The sequence below is a fragment of the Pipistrellus kuhlii genome, unplaced genomic scaffold, assembly GCF_014108245.1.
Source record: "Pipistrellus kuhlii isolate mPipKuh1 unplaced genomic scaffold, mPipKuh1.p scaffold_m20_p_16, whole genome shotgun sequence".
In the NCBI taxonomy this organism is placed as follows: domain Eukaryota; kingdom Metazoa; phylum Chordata; class Mammalia; order Chiroptera; family Vespertilionidae; genus Pipistrellus; species Pipistrellus kuhlii.
In genome coordinates, this window is record NW_023425471.1 from 12,610,152 (window position 1) to 12,621,942 (window position 11,791).

The 11,791-nt window shown below is 40.0% G+C and overlaps 1 pseudogene; it reads right to left on the reverse strand.

Annotated features, from left to right (window-relative positions):
- Positions 1 to 7,060: 7,060 nt before the first annotated feature.
- LOC118720182 lies at positions 7,061 to 8,011 on the reverse strand (annotated as a pseudogene).
- Between the last annotated feature and the right edge of the window lie 3,780 nt (positions 8,012 to 11,791).

An 11,791-nucleotide genomic window follows, 5' to 3' on the forward strand; every position in this document is an offset into this window, starting at 1 on the left:
GAGAGAGGGCTAAGCGACTGCCTGGCTAAAGGAACCAGACAGCCCTGTTCGCCTGCCTGCATAGGATTTTATTGTAGCAACAGCTTGAACTAAAATTAACTATTAGATACTATCAGCAGGGTAAGCATCCTTGAGAAGGCACGTGTGTCTGCAGTGTCCTTTAAGCAAGGACGTCTAAAGAACAAACATAAAGATTCCAGCAAAACACCCAGGGCTCAGACTTGTTTGGAAAAGTCAAGGCCCGCCTTCTGCAAGGTCCCATTAGAGGCCTCCAATCTTTCAGAGAATCCTCCTCACATACTTTCCAACCAAGTTCTGAACTTCTCCACAGACTCTGTCCTGTGCACTGTAGAATGTTTAGCAACCTTTGTCTCTGCCTACTAGATGCCAGTAATACTGCCCTCAGGGTTCATTCATGTTGGACCCTGTCACAGAATTTCCTTACTTTTTATACCACATTTTTATGCATTGATGGCTAACTGAGTTGCTTCCACCTTTTGGCTATTCATGCTGCTATAAGTGTAGGTGTACAAATATCTCTTTGAGACTGCAATTATTATGATTGTTTTAAATATATATTTTTTATTTATTTCAGAGAGGAAGGGAGAGGGAGAAATAGAAACAGCAATGATGAGAGAGAATCATTGATTGGCTGCCTCTTGCATGCTTCCCACTGGGGATCAAGCCCACAACTGGGGCATGTGCCCTTGACTGGAATCAAACCCAGGACCCTTTAGTCGGCACTCTATCCACTGAGCAAAACAGGCTAGGGCAAACTTCTCTTTTTAGATCTCACACTTTGAGCCACTATGCTCCAGTCCAGTCACTCTGTGTTTGGTTACCAGACAACTAGTGCAGCCTCTACCCCAGAGTCCTTGAAATTATTCAAATTATCCAATCCATAGAGAGTTTGAGAAATCTAGTTAACCTCACCCTGCTTGCCAAACATAAACTTTCCTGTGTAATTCTAGTTGTTACCCTGTCTCTGTGCAACCTTTTGTGCGTCCCTGCCTGGGGCAGCCTTCTTTCATTTGGAGCTGGAAGTAACAAAAGTTCGGCCTTTCAGTACCATCCAAGTGTTTTTGTGTTGTGTCCTACCATCAAAAGAACCTTTATATCTTATAATTACTGAATGAGAAAAAGAGTGACATCAAATCCGAAATTAATGATGTTGTGGTTAAAACTGTAAATTGTGGTCACAACAATACAGAAAACATATGATGCATTTTCAATACTTCAAAAACATAGAAAAAATTAAAAACAGAAAATAAAAACTAAACAGCAGGCTTAAAATACTTATATTCATGTACCAAAGATGAAACAAAAATATGAAGCTTACGCCACGAACCTGCTAATCTACAAGCCTAGAGGCAATAACTAGTGGTTATGTGTTCACATCTTGTGAGATAATGTCGTCAAATGATGCTCTACCTAGATGGATCAAAACTTGACAAAGGCAATAAAAATATACAGAGTGATCAGATTATTATGTTCTCTGAATGCATAATAACCTGGCCACTCAGTATATATATAATAAAGGCCCAGTGCATGAATTTGTGCATGGGTGGGGTCCGGCCAGCCTAGCCAGGGAGAGGGGACATGGATGGTTGGTTGGCCTGCCTGCTGGTCAAACTCCTGGTTGAGGGGATAATTTGCATATTAGTCTTTATTTATGTAGAATATACACTGAGTGACCAGATTATAATGAGTTCAGAGATAATAATAATGTAGCCACTCAGTGAGTGTCCCTAATGAATACTGTCATAAAAATATTTAGCAATATATTAGCAAGTTAAAATCAACTCTTTAAAAAAAATACTGAATAAAAAATGTTATTTATCCCAGGAGTAGCAAAAAATAAAAAATAAAAATTTCAAGATCATTAGTCGTCTAAGAAATGAAAATTAACATCATAAATGAGATCCCACTAAACCTACCAGAACGGTTAAGTTCAGATTGATAGCACCTAATTTGTCAAGGATGTGTAACTTGAACTTCCATTCATTGTTGGGTAAGGGTGTAAAATTAAACAAGTACCTTGGAGAAAAGATCAGGCAAGTTTTTGTTTGTTTGTTTGTTTGTTTTTTGCTTGCCTGTTTAAAATATATTTTATTGATTTTTTTTACAGAGAGGAAGGGAGAAGGATAGAGAGTTAGAAACATGGATCAGCTGCCTTCTGCACACCCCCTACTGGAGATGTACCTGCAACCACAGTACATACCCTTTCCTGGAATTGAACCCAGAACCCTTGAGTCCACAGGCCAACGCTCTATCCACAGAGCCAAACCAGCCAGGGCAAGATCAGGCAGTTTTAGTTGAAGATATGCCTATGCTGCAACCAGGAAGTGTACTACTAGATATTTACCCAAGTCATATGAGAACATATGTTTACACAAATTCTTGTACAAGAATGTACACAGAGCTTTATTCATTAAAGCTGAAACTGGAAACACAGTGTGGATCATGGAATAAATGGAGTGCAATATAGTCATATAATGAAATACTACTTAGTATTGTATTACAAAGTAGTAAGTTCTTTACACAGAGAGATGATTGTCAAAAACATAATGCTGAGTGAGAGAAGCCTTAGACAAGAGTTCATAGAGTATTATACAATTCATAGGAAGTGCTGGAACAAGCAGAGAAAATTAATTTATGATGGAAAAAAGTCAGAATAGTGGTGACCTCTTAAAGGAGGGGTGGGGGTGGAGACTGAACAGAAAGGGACATATGAAAACTTCTCTGGGGTGAAGAAAATGCTCTATATTGTGAAAGGAGTTTGTGTTATTTGTCAAAACTCATCAAATCACACGCTTAGAATTTGTACATACCATTTTAACTAAATTTTGCTTCACATTAAAAAACTGCAAACAAATGCTGAACTTTAGCTTCTGATTTGCATGCTAAAATATTTAGGGCTGGAGTATACTGATGTGTGCAACTTATGATAAAATGCCTACAAAAATAAGATGACCCTTGATAGATACCGTGTTTCCTCGAAAATAAGACATCCTCCGAAAATCAGACCTAGTGCATGGAAAGATAAGACATCCCCTGAAAATAAGACCTAGCACAACTTTGGGAGAAAAAATTAATATAAAACACTGTCTTATTTTCGGGGAAACTGGGTCAGTAGGGGGGTAGACATAAAAAGATATGTGATAAAACAAATATAGCAAAATGTTAATTGTCAGCTCTTGGTGTTGGGTATGTGAATGTTCACTGTAAAATTCAAATTTTCTGCATGCTGGAGATCTTTTATAATATAATGTTGGGCAATAAGTTGTGAGTCTGAGTCCTTGAAAAAAATATGCCCTTAACAACAGAAAGTGGCAGCATTTTCTCTGGCTCTATGACTAAATCTGTGTTATCCACCATTTCTGCAGAGGCTGGGACATTGAATCATTAACATGATGGAAAATTCATGAAGGGGCACTGTGATGGCAACTGCTTATGCTCTATCAGAAAGAAAAAGAAGAAAAAATCTCATTCAGAAGAAAAATAATCAAATGAAAACATGAATAATTGGAATGTTAGGAAATAAAACCGCCCAATTGACCATTCAAAATATTAGTTCAATAAATTCCATGAGGGAGTATGCAAAGCCCTAATGAAAGACAATCAAGTACTCTTGATGGTTTTTATTCCTAAGAAAAAAAAAAGTATAAATTAAACATTAAATTGTCATTTTACAGCATGACATGTTCCTGATGGGACTTTGGATTGATAATACTATTTTAAGTATATAAAGAAGGGTACCAGAGTGGGTGGGTGGGAAGAGATCAATTAAGGAACTTGTATGCATATATATGAACTATAGGCCTGATGTACAAAATTCGTGCAAGAATAGGCCTTCCTGCCCTAACTGGTTTGGCTCAGTGGACAGAGCATTGGCCTGCGGACTGAAGGGCCCCAGGTTTGATTCCGGTCAAGGGCATGTACCTTGGTTGCAGGCACATCTCCAGTGGGGGGGGTGCAGGAGGCAGCTGATCGATGTTCCTCTCTCATCGATGTTTCTAACTCTGTATCCTTCTCCCTCTCTGTAAAAAATCAATAAAACATATTTTAAGAGAGAGAGAGAGAGAGAGAGAGAGAGAGAGAGAGAGAGAGAGAGAGAGAAGGCCTTCCTTCCCCAGGATGCCGGCACCAGCTTCTCTCTGGCACATGGGGCCCAGGCTTCCCTCCTAGCCCTGGTTTTGTCCAGTAGGTCGTCCAGAAGGATATCCATCTAATTAGCATATTACCCTTTTATTATTATAGATAACCCATGGACACAGACAATAGGGTGGTGAAGGCCTTGGGCTAGATGGGGTCAGTGGGGGAATAAAGGGGACCAATGTAATTCTTTCAACAATAAAGATTAAAAAAAAGAATGGTACCAGAGAAACAGATATATCCAATTATGACTTGATCTTGAAAGGCTTCAGAGATTATTCAACTCTTGATGGATTAAATCAATGAATTCATCCACTCAAATATTTATGAAATACTTAGAATGATCCAGGTACTGTCCCTGGTATGCAGTGATGGATAAAGCAGCCAATGACAAGGCCCATCATGAGAGTACTTCCTGGAGACTTATTTTTACTTCTGAGGCATGATGGAGGACAAATGCATGAAGGGATGAAGGGATAAAGGGTTAGGCTAGAAATAAAATATTTATTGGGCCTCCAGCATTAGCTAATCTAGTTAGCCAGAATAATGTTTGCAATCTAAATATGTTAGATGTTCTTTTTTAAAAATATATTTTTGTTGATTTCAGAGAGAAAGGGAGAGGGATAGAGAGAAAGAAACATCAGCTGCCTCCTGCATGCCCCACCCTGGGGATTGAGCCAGAACCCTGGGTATGTGCCCTTGACTGGAATCGAGCTATGACCTCCTGGTTCATAGGTAGATGCTCAACCATTGAGCCACACCGGCTGAGCAGATATTCTTTTTTCATTTTGTCTCTACATGAGGCTAACAAGATATTAGAGTGGACTCCTGGCTGCCAATGAATGAAAAACACATTTTTACTGGGAGACCTTAAGGTGGTGATTTCTTATATGAAGTCAGGAGGATTTTTATGGGTGTGATATATGATTTCTCAAATAGGTATGGTATTGACAAAATCAGAGATTTTATTAATTAAACTGAATTGTATTGAGCTAAATTGTTGGTTAAAAATTCTAATCTACATGTTGAAAGAGAAATGTAATGCTCTTCCCTCAACTAGCTTCAATACAGACCTCACTATATCTTCATTTTACCTCCCCATCATACACTCATGTCAAAATTCTTAATCATTTATCTATTTTAAAAGATTATTAATCAGTAACTATTTTCTCTGCTAAGGTTTCTCTGTTAAAAGATAGGTACACACTTGTGATTAAAGTAGATCTGATTCTTGGCTTAACAGGGTTTATATTTTTTAGAGGAATACTGACAATAATTAAAGAGACAAAATCAAAGATAATCATGATATGTTCTGATTTATATGTAATAAATAAGCTAGATGGTTCCTACTGAATACAGGAGCCTTCTTACTTTGACTCAGATTAATCCAGCAGATGATTTTTTAGGTCCTTTTTCCCCCTCAGAAAGAGAAACAGGAAGTTTTCTTTATTTTAAACATTGTATCTCTGGTATTATGAACTCACTTGACCCATGATATTAAGGCAATATTTCTAGGCAACACTCAGAAGTTACCAACAATATATAGCAAGTGAAGTAAGTGAAAATGTAAAAAAATCTTCTAGTGGGTTTGGCTCAGTGGGTAGAGCATCAGACTGCGGACCAAAGGGCCCCGGGTTCCATTCCAGTCAATGGCACCTTCACAGACCGGCCCTGATCGGGGCACAACCAATCGATGTTTTTCTCTCACATGGCTAGTTCTCTCTGTCTTTCCCTCTCTCTAAAAAATCAATGGAAAAATATCCTCACCTGAGGATTTAAATAAATAGATAAAATAAATAAAACCTTCCTGAACAGAGTTATTGATAAAAAGATAAGGGTCACTTGTGTCAATACCACCAAGTGCTCACACTTTGCCACATTAAGCAGGTGGAATTCATCTCACCATTTTACTGTGGTATAAATTCTTTCTTACCGTATGTTACATACCTAACTAGAGAAAACATAAAAATGTGAGCATTAGTTCTAATACTAGTTCAGTCAATAATTTATTTGGTGAACTTGGATAAATTGTACAATCTCTCTGAGTCTCAGTTTCCTCATTTTCAAAATGGAGATGTTTTAAAAAAAAATTGTGTTTATACGAGAGGCCTGATGCAGGAAATTCGTTCAAGGGGTTCGGCCCTCGCAGCCCAGGCTTTGTCGGGAAGATCGCCCGGACAGTTGTTCTGCTGTTTGGTCTAATTAGCATTTTAGCTCTTTATTTTATAGGATTTTATGTTTCTTGCCTTTGACAGTTCCTTATTCTTCATATATTCTGTGGTTCACACAAATCCTGGCACAGAATAGACATTTAACAAATAATTATTAGGAAAACTGGTTGAATTAATGAATACCTAAGGGATTGTCATGAAGGTAATATAAACAAAGTAAATGTTACAATACCTGACCTATCACAGTTGCTCATAAATATCAGTTTTCTTTCCTTCCTTTTTCTGGTGTTGAGACACAGACCAGTTAGTGTACCTGGTGCTTTGCCCACCATTTCTCACCCTGTGTATTCTTTCTTCAAATCCTTCTAGAATTCTCTATAAGAAATTCTTGATGATTAATTCCTTAGATCCAAAATTGGCTTCACTGTGTATATTTAGCATGGCCCTAGATATACCTTGCTCTTCTTTGAATGTCCCTATGTGGTTTTTCATATTTGCTTGTCCTCTGTCCTGCTAAGGTCTCATTTCCTACAATGTCGACTTCTGGCTATGACACAATGCACATTCATTAACTGGGATAATGATTCTCAGACTTAAAAAAGTGTACTTGCTCAGAGCAAATTGGAGTCATCCCTCCCCTGGGTTAAAGAGAAGTTCATATCAACTCAGCTGTGCTCTTCATATCCACCACCACCACCCCTAATGGCAGATTTTACTAGGACACAATGGGGGGGTTGTGAAGTTGAAAATCAAATTTGATGGTCACTTGTGGTGGAATAGCATGTTCTGGCTGTGCTGAATGAAAGGGAGCCAGGGTCCAGGTTGGCTCGTAGCTGCAAAGCCTGACTTTGCTGCTGGTTGAATTTGCATTGGGCAGTGGGGAGGCGGGCAAGGAGTGTAGAGGCTAGATTTGGAGCTTGGGGATGCATGGGGTGCAGCGAGGATGAGTCAGAGAAGCCAGTCTGCTGGTTAGCATGTTCCATTTGCTTTTGCAAGGCCAGGGCACCCACCACCAGGCTGGAGACACCCTGTCTGGGTGGGATGAAAGTGGCTGTGCATGGCTTCGGGCTGTGGCTGTGGTTGTGGCTGAGACAAGAGCTGCACTGCAGGAAACGCTGAAGGGGCTCTGAGCTGCTGGCTGGGACCATAGGAGAGTTGAGTGGGTCCATAGTGAGGTGGGAGTTGAGCAGCTCCATAGGCACTGCCTGGGCTGCTGTGGAATTGCCTGTGCTCTGGGTTCCCACAGAATGCCATGTGGTAAGCACTTGAGGTGGGGACATCTGTTTGGCTCCACCAGCACCATGAGGGTGCCTGCATGGCAATTGAGTGCTCCTGGGCTGCCCTGCATGATGAGGCAATGAATTCCTGTGTGTCTGCAGCTGAGGTCAGAACGGTCAGGTCATTCTATTCTTTTTGCCTCCATTTTTCTTCCTCATTTACAACATTCTTAAGCTACAAGTAAAACAGGTGCTTCTCTTCCTGTAGGGCCAAAAGTTTCTCTTGCAACTTCAGAATTTGTTCTTGGTCTTCTTTTTCTTCCTTATTGCCTGTGCTTCCTTCAGCTTCTCTTTCCTCATCTTGTCCATATCTCCTTTCTCTTGCTGCTTGTGCTCCAGCTCTATCATGATGTGCAATGCTTGGGGCGCTCCAGAAGCCCAGGCAAGGTGCTGCCTGCAGAGACACATGTCCAGCCCCTGCCCCAGGCCCAACCACCCATAGGGCCCTTGCACTCTCTCTCGGAGGAGTCTGTAGCCTGGGCATTCCTGCCTCCTTCCAAGCCAGCCTGGTCTCCAGACATTCCCTGCCAATTTCCATTGATTTTTAGAGAGAGTGGACGGGAGGAGGGAGATAGAGAGATATTTGAGAGATACACATGGATTGGTTGCCTCCCACAGGATCCTGATCAGGACTGAGGATTGAGCCAGCAATCAAGATATGTGCCCTTGACTGGAATCAAACTAGAGAGCCTTTAGGCCACAGGCTGATGGTTATCCACTGAGCCAAACCTGCTAGGGCAGAAAACTTAGTATTAAAAACTTTGTTCTAAAGCATAATGGGTATTGAAATAGCAGTTCATTATGCTTTTTAAAAAATATATATTTTTATTGATTTGTACAGAGAGGAAGGGAGAGAGATAGAGAGTTAGAAACATCGATGAGAGAGAGTCATCGATCAGCTGCCTCTTGCACACCCCCTACGGGGGATATGCCCACAACCAAGGTACATGCCCCTGACCAGAATCGAACCCGGAACCCCTCAGTCCCCAAGCCGACGCTCTATCCATTGAGCCAAACCGGTCTCAGCTCATTATGCTTTTAATTTGCATTTTATTGAGGTTTAATTGGCACTTCTCAAATAACTAGTGAGTTTCAACATCTTTCCATGTGTTTATTGGCTGTTTGAGTTTTCATTCTGTAAAGTCTCCATTCTTGTGATTTGTACTTAATTTTGTCTATGAAATTTTTATACATTTAATTTTTTTAACCATGAAGACTTTTTTTGTCATCTTGTTCATACACACAAATTTAGACTTTGTTCAATATTTTCAAACTTATATGTACAGAAACCCAAGTATTCAGTAGGCAAGAAGCACCCTAGTCTTTGGAGCCTATACATTTTAGAAAGTGCTCAGTTTTAAGATTTAAAACTGAATCCTCTGTATAGCAAAAGTTTTCAATTTTGATAGGTGTCAGATAAGTAATGTAAATTATATCAAGTGTATTTGGTTTCCATTTACTCACCGCAAAAAAGGACAATGTGTGCAGTATTCCATAGAAAACAAAATGGGGGAGATTGAAGCCTGGGTTGGAGAAATTATGGAGGGACTTTCGGGAAAAAAAAACAACAACAAAAAACAAACACACACACACACACACACACACACACACACACACACACACAATAAAACATAAAACACAAATAGTCCATTATTTGCTTTAACTTTTTTTATTGCAGCTCTGTAAATCCCATCTGCCCCAAATTTATTAAACTTTGCTGCACAGCACTCTTCTATGTGAATGAAGGATAAAAACCGACTTCTATAGATAAGCTAATATGATGTAGAACAGGAAAAGCATGAATGACTCTTTAGGTCATCATCAGCTGGACAAGTTTAGGGGAGAAACAGAGTTTGGGGTATGCATACACTTATGATTTGTGCATTGCACTGTCTGTATCAATTAATAGTTGAAAGCAGCCGTGGGTTAACCCCAATAATAACCAATTTTTCCTAATTCCTCACAATTGAAGTAAGGTCATTTGCATAGTCACACAAAAGATTATCTTCCTTGAATGCTAAAGACTTAAATAAGTCTAATTTCAAATAAATCCGTGAGACCTGAGCTAATGGAGAAATGATGCTGAACCCCCAGTTGGGATTCATCTCCTACATGAGTAACTATATCTGACCAATAGGGAGAATCACCTGGCATAAGTTTTAAATATGCAGATCCCTGAGCTATGAAAGAATAAACAAAACCCAACAGCAACAACAGCAATGAAATGAAAAGAATGCAAAATGATATTACAAATTTATTATAAAAATTTCCAAGCTAATACAAAGTTTGAGAAACTAGAATATTAAATAAGTCCTAAGATCAGTAATTGTTCACTTTTTAAAATTGTATTTATTTATTTAATTTCTTATTTAGTTAGTTTGTTAATTCGTTATGTAGTTAGTTAATCTTCACCCAAGGATATTTTTCCATTGATTCTTCAGAGACAATGGAAGGGAGGGGGAGAGACAGAGAGAGAAATATTAATGTGAGAGAAACACATTGATTGGCTGCCTCCTACATGCTCCCCCACTGGGGACAGGAATCAAGCCCACAACTGAGACAAGTGCCATTGACCCTTGACCTAAATTGGATCTGAGACCTTTTAGTCTGTGGGCCAATGCTGTATCCACTGAGCCAAATTTGTCCTCTTTTTTAATCTCCAAAATTTTAGGAAGTAGAAATTTTAAAAATAAATACCAGACATTATGTAATTTTACATATATATATATATATATATATATATATATATATATATATATATATACTTTATTATATACTAGAGGCCAGGTGCACAAAATTTGTGCACAGGAGAGGATATCCCTCAGGCCAGCCTGCACCCTCTCCAATCTGGGACCCCTCAGGGATGTCCGACTACCTGTTTAAGCCAGATCCCAGTAGGATATTCCTCTCACAATCCAGACTGCTGGCTCCTAACTGCTTGCCTGCCATCCTGATTGCCCTAACTGTTTCTGCCTGCCAGCCTGATCACCCCCTAACCATTCACCTGCCAGTCTGATTGATGCCTAACTGCTCCCCTGCCAGTCTGTTTGCCCCTAAATGCCCTTCCCTGCAAGCCTGGTCACCCCTAAATGCCCTCCTCTGCAGGCCTGGGTCTCTCCAACTGTCTTATCCTGTAGGCCCAGTTGCCCCCAACTTCCCACCTCTGCCGGCTTGGTCATTCCTAACTTGCCCTCCCCTGCAGGCTTGATTGCCCCCAACTGCCCTCCCTTGCAGGCTTTGTCCCTCCCATGTGCCCTTCCCTGCTGGCCATCTTGTGGTGGCCATCTTGTGTACATATGGGGACAGCCATCTTTGACCACATGGGGGCAGCCATCTTGTGTGTTGGAGTGATGTGAAGATCAATTTGCACATTACTCTTTTATTAGATAGGATAAGATAGAGGCTTGGTGCATGGGTGGGGACTGGCTGGTTTGCCTTGACAGGTGTCCCAGATTAGGGTGGGGGTTCCCATGGGGCATGAGGCAGCCTGGGTGAGGGGCCTGTGGTGGTTTGCAGGCTGGCTATGCCCCCCAGTGACCCAAGCAGGGGCCCTGGTTTCTAGCATTTATTTATCTTCTATAATTGAAACTTTGTAGCCTTGAGTGGAGGCCAAGGCAGGCCAGGGAGTGTGGAAAGTTTGGCTTCCTCCATTGCTAGGGAAACCCAAGCTTTTTCCTTGCTCCATGGCCACAGCCATCTTGGTTGGGTTAATTTGCATAATCACTCCTGATTGGCTTATGGGTGTGGGTTGTGGGTGTAGCAGAGTGATGGTTAATTTGCACATTCTCTCTTATTAGATAAGATATGTAAATGTAAAGGTCTCTTGATTTTTATCACAATGATTTTGCTATTTTCATACCTAAAAGATTTTATAATATTGAATAATTTCTTAATGACATCTAATGATAAGACAATATTCAAATGCTCCGATTTTCTCAAAGATCATTTTTACAGCTAGTTGTTTGTTTTTGCTTTCTTTTTAATTAGGTTCCAAACAAGATCTGCTTATCATGTTTGGCTCTTTTGTCCTTTAAGTCTGTTTTATTCTATTGTATAATATAAGAGCCACATATCGCCATTTCCTTTTCCTCTTGAAATTGATTTTCTGGAGAAACTAGGTCATTTATCCTATAAAGATTCTTACTTTTTTTTTTTTTTTTTTTTTTTTTTTAGTTTCAAGCTTTCTAG